Source organism: Rhagoletis pomonella, unplaced genomic scaffold (assembly GCF_013731165.1).
Source record: "Rhagoletis pomonella isolate Grant_MI unplaced genomic scaffold, Rhpom_1.0 Rhpom_scaffold_00002, whole genome shotgun sequence".
NCBI classification, from domain to species: Eukaryota; Metazoa; Arthropoda; class Insecta; order Diptera; family Tephritidae; genus Rhagoletis; species Rhagoletis pomonella.
This window is the reverse complement of record NW_023458556.1, coordinates 98,562,075-98,570,201: the sequence shown is the minus strand read 5'-3', so window position 1 is coordinate 98,570,201 and position 8,127 is coordinate 98,562,075.

The following is an 8,127-nucleotide window of genomic DNA, read 5'->3' as shown; positions in this document are numbered from 1 at the left end:
ATAATGAGTGTTATTTACTTGTTGGCTCAGATGGGCTGTATGCAAGACACTCGTCTCCTATAGATTTTCTCTTGTTCTAAATAACCTCGACTCACTTTTAAGACCGCTCGCCCATTCCGAGTTCAAGAAATTGCATGGATAATGGACTGTGCTCGGACTTCCACCACATTTGGTAGTAGAGGTGGAAAAATATCGACGATACTATCGATATATCGATGGTTTGTGTTTTCAAGAATATCGGCTGTATTGTAAGACCAATTGTAATGTGAGCGACGATTTGGTAACTCTTATTTCGCCAAAAAAGCGAGAAATGAAAAACGATGTCTGTATTCAAGCGCATTTTCCACTGAAAAAAAATCTTAAATTTTCTAATAAATCTATAGCGATTTGTGTTTTTTTTTAATATTATGGACTTGTGTTAAAAATATATCGCGTATACAATTACATAATTTTTAGTTATGTTTGAGTGGAATAAAATAATATTAAAATGTTGTTTTACAATTTCTTTTAAATACGTGCGTTTTATCTGTAGCATTTTCTCAGTGTACATACATATCCGACAGTGAAAGTTGAAGTAAACAAGTAATTTTTAGCAAAAAAAAAACTGACTTCAACTCTCATATAAAAAAAAAATATATATATATATATCTCATGATCCGCTGATCGGATCTTAACCAGATTAGTATGGGACCACCTCTGAGACACTACCTTTCCGATGCAACAAGAAATCGGTTGACGTGGTCCAAAGTTATGCGGTTACATAAAAAAAAAAAAAAAAAAAAAAAATATTCCGACGAACTGATTACCTCCTCCTTTTTTGGAAGTCGGTTAAAAAGAAATAGGTCAAACAGTTTCTTCAATGTTAATCAAGGATCTTCAACCATTCATTAAACCGATTGATGGAGCTTTTACCAGCTTCAGTCATAAATTTTAAAATTTATCAGACTTTAAATTTAAAATGACGAATTTTCCGAATAAAATGATGTCATTTTAAATTTTAGCAGGCTGATAAATTTAAAATTGATTGGTCCAACTGGGCATTCATGTTACGGATCCTCAATATCTCTGCCATCAAAAAACAAAGCTTTATATTCCTATATAATATAAATACCTTTGCATTCCAATATCGTCTGTGGAGTCAGAGAGAGTTTTAAGCTCGACGGGATTAACTATTAATAATAGCCGAACTCGTGAAAAGCTCTTTTGCAGAAAAATGTTTGTACAAAGAAATAAAAATGTACAGGATATGGTACATTTAGCTTAAAAATAGCTAAATGTTTGAATCAAAATTTAATTTTTCCTATAAATTAAATATGGCCGATAGTATCGATATATCGATGGTGTTCATCAATACTATCGGCAATATGTCTGGTCTGAAATCTAACACATATTCGTTTTATAGTTTTATTTTTACTCATCATAATTTTCTTAATTTTTTAATTTTTAGAGCGAATAATTTTCCAACATGAAATACTATGTGATAAAAAGAAAACCTGGCACTACTTTGTAAGGTTACAGAAATCTCACAAATTATGGTCTTAAATTTTTTTTATATGGAAGGAAAGCTGAAGCTCCATAGCAGGTTTTTCAGGTGTTGCGGCTTGAGGAGCTCAAGCTATATTACTAAACTTATAATTGAATAGAGCGCTGAAAGCCTTTGACTATCTTTTTAAACTAAGTCCAATTAACTCAATACATACCCCAATAATATCTCCCGATGACGTATTAGTTTACCTGAAGTGCTTAAAGCAGTCTTTTAGTTATGGTTCTGACCAGATCCCCACTTGTTTTCTTATAAATTGTGCTGATTATCTCTAGGAGCCGTTAATAGCCTTATTTAATTTGTCTCTTAAAGAAGGCATCTTTCCAACCATATAGAAGGAATCGTTCATAACCCCGCTACATAAAAGCGGTAGCAGGTCCACTCTCTCCGCAGTAAGCTCTCTGCAATTCCTAAATTATTTGAAGCAATTATTACAAATCAGTCGACGCATTCTATCTCTTCTACCATTTCATACTGTCAACATGGATTTTGCAAAGGAAAATCAACTTCAACAAATTTACTTGAGTTCACAACCTATATCTCAAACGCGTTTAGTGAAAACAAAAATGTGGATGTTATATATACCGACTTCAGTAAAGCATTTGACAAAGTATGTCACTCATTGCTCATCTATAAACTTGATCTTCTTGGTCTTCAACCTAATTTTCTACGTTGGATCTCTTCATACCTCTATGATTACGGTGACCATATTTTTTTCATTAAGATACAGAACACCTCAAAATCCACTACAAAGCTTTGACAAGGATTTAGTTGCTTATACATACATGGGCGGAAACTTCATAAAATTTTGGTTGATCTAAACAGAATTGGGTGGTTCACAAGGTGTCGTACTTGTCGTATTGTTGTATGTTGTAAAGTTTTTAACGGCTAAATAAATGTTTAGAGGACTTGAAATCACCACTAACTATTTTTTAATTGTGTGAAATTTCATAATAAAACTTTTATGTTAACTTGCGAATTCCTTAAATATAGTTTTAGCCGTTTAAATTTATGACATACAACAGTACGACAGTATACAACACCTTGCGAACGCCCTAAATCAAATACCCACTAGTGACCTTGTGATATTATTTTTATAATCAGCATATAATTTAAGTTGATTGTAAAAAAATTTAACCAAATTTCCAAATATAACATATTTATTGAAAGTATTGTTACAAATAAATAAATATATATACATGTAACTATATGTACATAAACATAACCATTTCTAATTCATACGGGCTTAGATTTTTTTTTTTGCAGTTAGAAAAAAAGACTAGAATCATTACCTTCTTTTGTTTTCAGAAGAATGAATTTTTTGTAATAAAGCATCGTTTGCTTTTAGGTAGTCTTTAAACTCTAGACAACTGAGATCATAGTTGCACTTAGTAACTAAAATTGCTTTAATCGTTTCTATTTTAATTTGTGTTTTTTCATTAGTCCAAATGTTGTTTAAAATAGCGAATACTCTTTCAGTAGGGGCATTTGAACCTGGCAAACATAAAGCGAATCCAATAATTTTTCAAATGTTTTTACAAGGTATATCATTTTCATTAAAATGTTTAAAAATGCCCACCCATCTCTCAGCTGCAAACACCTGGTTATCTGACCAATCTGTAATCATGTCCGAAGTCACATAGCTTTTGACACACGTGAATTTGTCAAACAGTTCGCCATCATTTATAATTATTTCATTCCTCTTTTCCATAACATATGTACAACTTGCTTCTATTTGGTCCCAAGAAGGCACTGAGCGGAGAAGAACCCACCCTAAAACTTCAACTTGTACGAATGCTTTGTCCCATTGATTCAAATAATTAATACAACTATTATAAAAATTGCCCGCATGTACTTTGATGTTATCTAAATTCAATTCATTTGATTCTCTGATAATTTTCTTAACGACTAAAGGCAAAAACTCCTCATCTTTTCGCTGCGTGATTTTAAACTTCAGATCCTTTATCATCATTGATACTTCTGCCATGCATATCATCTGCGACTCAATTTGTACAATATAATTATGGAAAAGGGTTGCCTGGCAATGTGCAAAAAAAGCCAGACTTCAGAGCAATGGTCAATGAAAAACTGTTTCAAAATGGTTGGACATTTTTCTTGCGATAAAAAGTATATTTTTAATGGCTTAAAAAGTTTTAAAATTCTTTCTATAGCGGGTTTCAGAGTAAGCCATCTAGTCTTGCTAAATCCCATTAATTTCCTATATTCTATATCAACTGTATCGCAAATTTCTTTTAATTCTTCTACGCGAACTGTGTAAATATAAAAAAAGGAATATATTTTTACGACTATTACTTCGACATCTATTGGAAGACATTCGATGGATGTTTGACTACAATTATTCAAAACGTGAGCAGCACAGTTTATTCCAATAAGCGGCTTTCCAATAGATGCCTTAAGTTTACAGTACAAATTATTTTTGCCTAGTCTTCTGGCGCCACCAAAATTACAATTCGTATTATCTGCACAAATAGCAAGCAGTTTTTCATTTATGTAAAATTTTTTTAAAAGACCATACATATATTTCGTCAAGATGTCAGACGATTCACCTGGCAGGTCACTGACCTCTAATATTTTTACTTGAATCCCTTTGTGTGGCGCAAAATAGCGGACAAGTATTGGACATAGTTTTATGCTTCCATGATTTGAACAATCTACGTACACTGTGACGAAGTCTGTTACACACAAATCGGTTTTCGTTTGCTGAATGGAATTTGGGGCCAGGACGTTACAGATTATAGATTCACATTTTGTGCGAGCGCAAGAATATTTGTCATCGAAGCAATGTTTTATTAGTTTCGAAGTGCAATCGTTTGAGCGAAAAGAGTGGTTGTGTTTCACCGTATGAAACGCCCATGTGCCTTCGTTGATGCATACCTTCTTTCCGTTGCTATCAATTACCTCCTTATGAAAAAAATTTCATATTGTTTTGCTGGACGACAGCGCAATATTGGCTTTTTTATGTTTGTTCGTCGCTAAGTGTTGTTGAATGTCGAGTTTGCCGCCATTAGCTACGGAAAATATCGCTTGGCACTTCAAACACTTCACTTCGCTTGTGTTATTGGTTTTAGTTATAAAGCTATTTTGGTTTTGCAAGTCCGCGTTGAAAATGCATTTTCGTCGTGGCGGCATTACGCTAAAAACAACGAATTTGACAATTATCTACATATATGTGTATAAAGTTTAATTCTCATAGTATTTCAAATAAAATTTACCAGGATTCAATCGATCTTTTTCCCCGGCTACTTTGATCAACATCCAACGCGAGTTTCTTCGTTTATCCACCTTATTTCGTTAACAGCTGATGTGACAAGTGCTGTGTGCAGTGATGCCAATTTAATAGAAAATAGTTATAGTTAAATAGTGTTAAGTAGCAACCAATTATTTGCTCATCGTTTGAAATTTAGTTTCGCACTTTGGTAATATTATAATACAGAACAAATACAGGATATATTTTCAAATACAGAACATTTTTGCTGTTTTTATTAAAAAATAATTCACACAGAACATTATATTAAAATACAATACTGTTCTGTATAATACAGAATGGATGGTCACCGTATCTATGATAGATCACAAAGGGTTATGTTTAAAAATACTATTTCTGACGTCATTGATGTTACTTCAGGAGTCCCGCAAGGTAGCCAGCTAGGCCCGATTCTGTTTTTGCTTTTTATAAACGATATTTCTACAGATATAAAATTTTCAAAATGTTAATGTACGCAGATGATGTGAAACTTTATAAATCGTATGTATCAATCAAAGAAAAGCATTTGCTGCAAGCAGACTTAAATAGCATGGCTAACTGGTGTTATGTAAATAAATCGTATGCCTCTAAATCTGGGAAAATGTAAAGTAATGTGCTTCTCGCGAAGAGCTGTTCAGCCATAGCAATAGATAACCATAATTTGGAACAGGTATACAATTTTGTGGACTTTGGTATCACAATGGATCCGAACCTTAATTTTAATCTTCACATTAATGTGACAGTCAACAAGGCTAAAGGTGTACTTGCTTTTGTGAAACGCTGGTAAAAAGTATTTAGTGACCCTTATATCACTAAAACCCTGTTTACAACATTAGTTAGACCGATTCTGGAATACGGTTCGGTGGCTTGGAATCCAAGGTATCAAATTTACTCAGACAAGACAGAATCAATTCAAAAACAATTCCTGCTTTTTGCTTTAAGAAATTTCCGTTGGGATTCTCAATATAGCCTTCCGCCTTATACGAGTCGATTAAAACTTATTAATCTTCCTACACTTGTCAGTCGCAGGGAAATGCTTGGTAAAATTTGTATGGTTAAATTACTGACAGGCTCAGTTTCAAGCCCGCTTCTTCTGGGTGAAGTTAGCCTTAAGGTTCCCTCCCGTGTATCAAGAAACTTTTATCCCCTATTTTTGAAAACTTGTAAAATTAATTTTGAATTACACGAGCCACTCCGTTGCTGCAGGATTTTAACTCTCATTCCAGCACATTTGATATATCTGATTCGCATTAAGAAAGCGATACTATCCTCTCTCAATAAATGAATCATTAAAATAAAGACATCAAATCAGCTGATGAATTTAGTTCTGCAGCTGAACAGTTTTAGATCTCGACACTTAACAAACTCCTGTCTATCGTGACTCGGCGCAAAAAATTTAAAATATTGGTTCCGTACGTCATGCGGACTGCGCCCCTCGTGCGGATGGTCGGGAATGGAGGGTAAAAACCGTTGGGATTACTATTATTATTATTATTATTATTATTATTATTATTATTATTATAATTATTATAATAATTATTATTACTATTATTTGTTAGATAATGAGCTATACTTATACAAAAATCCATAAACATTAAACAAACAAACGAAAAATGGCAAAACTTTCAAACTTTCGGGTCCATATCACTTTGTCCAACACTATTCGAGTACAACTTAACTACAAGCTTTCCAGGCTTTCAGTAATAGCTGAATTGTGTAGCTGTAATCCTGAAAAGCGCCAAACGCCTGAAAAACTTGTTGTGGAGTTGTACTCTTAAACTTGCTGGCCCGTAGTAATAGAGGAAGGAAAAGGTTTTAACGATTATAATTGTGCTTTATCGTAATCACCAGGGAACGGAAGAAAAGAAAAGCAAAAACTCCATATTAAATGACGTACAAGAAATGGCTAAGAAATTTTCTTGTGTAAAATTTTCTTGAGGCAATACGCAGTTCTTAAGAAATTTGCTACGCTCTCTACTGCGGTTTTAAAAATTTTTTTGTGAAAAGAGAGCACAAGGCAACCCATGTTTGCAACAGAAATATTTACCCGTTCTATTATTTCTTGGACAAAAAGTGAGGCAACAGGCTGTGAAGTATCAGATGTCAAAACTCCTTCCACATTTGATGCTGCCTTTTAAAGATATATGCCTTTTATTGGCTTTTCTACCTTTAATTGTAAAAGGCAAGGAAAAAGCACTTATTCCTGATAATATGAAAGTTTTAAACGTTCCATGTTTAAATTGGGCGCCAATTGTTTTAACTCACGTCAAGCGCACGTGTAGTACATTCAAGGCTTTTCTTCGCGAAAATATAATGAAAATGCTGCCAGAAAACTTCAAAATACATCTTGGGTTTCAATGTTACTACAACAAGTTTTGTGAGTTAAACACTCGAAAGGAGAAAAAAGTCAAAGATTCAAAGTACAAATTTTTCATATAATTAAACAGTTCATAGTTTTTCCCTTTTTACTTAAAAAATAAACATTTCTAAAATAAATTTATTTTTGACCATTTTTCAGTTTTTGTCTTTTTAGTGCCTTATTTTGCTTTTTTTGTGACTTCTAGTGCCTTTCCCTGAATATTTCGTAATTTTATTTTGCCTCTTCTAGCCTATTTGGTTATTTTATTTTGCCTAAAAATTCATCCCTGGTAATCACCATTTCAACTGTTTCATAGTCAACTTAAAATGCATTTTATGGCAAAAACAGAATTTTTACTTTAAAATGAGGAGAACGTGATTTTAAAATGGTAAAATAAGGTTCTAAGTTTTGTTATGCTGTTGAAGTAGTAAACACGGTAGTACCCAAGGTCCGTCCCCACTCCGAGCGATTCTAAATAACATTTTTTTAAATTTATTATTTTTTAATATTTTATTTGATTTTATTAAATTTTATTTAAAGTTCTAATTAAAGTTTTCATATTTCTTTATATTCCTGAGTAATTTTTTTCTTTTCATAAGGATAGCTCCGTTCTCTCTCATCTTAACAGAAAGCTGTTTCTAAGCTATCTATGACACAACTTAAAAATCTATTCGAAACTTAAAACTTTAGCTTGAGTTTTACCTTACGACTATGATTATGGGCCATAATATTTTATGTTTCGTTATACATAAAAAAAAAAAAAAATAATTAAAAAAAACTATCACTGAGATTTAGCAAATTTTTTCCAGATTCTACCACACCAAATTTTTTTTAGTCCGAGCACTGATGTAAAAATCAATGTGGAAGTTCGATCGTAACATTGCTGTCGCACAAAAATATCTAGACCAAAACTATATATTTGTGAGTGTAAAGACTTCATTTAAATTGCTCAATGTTTTT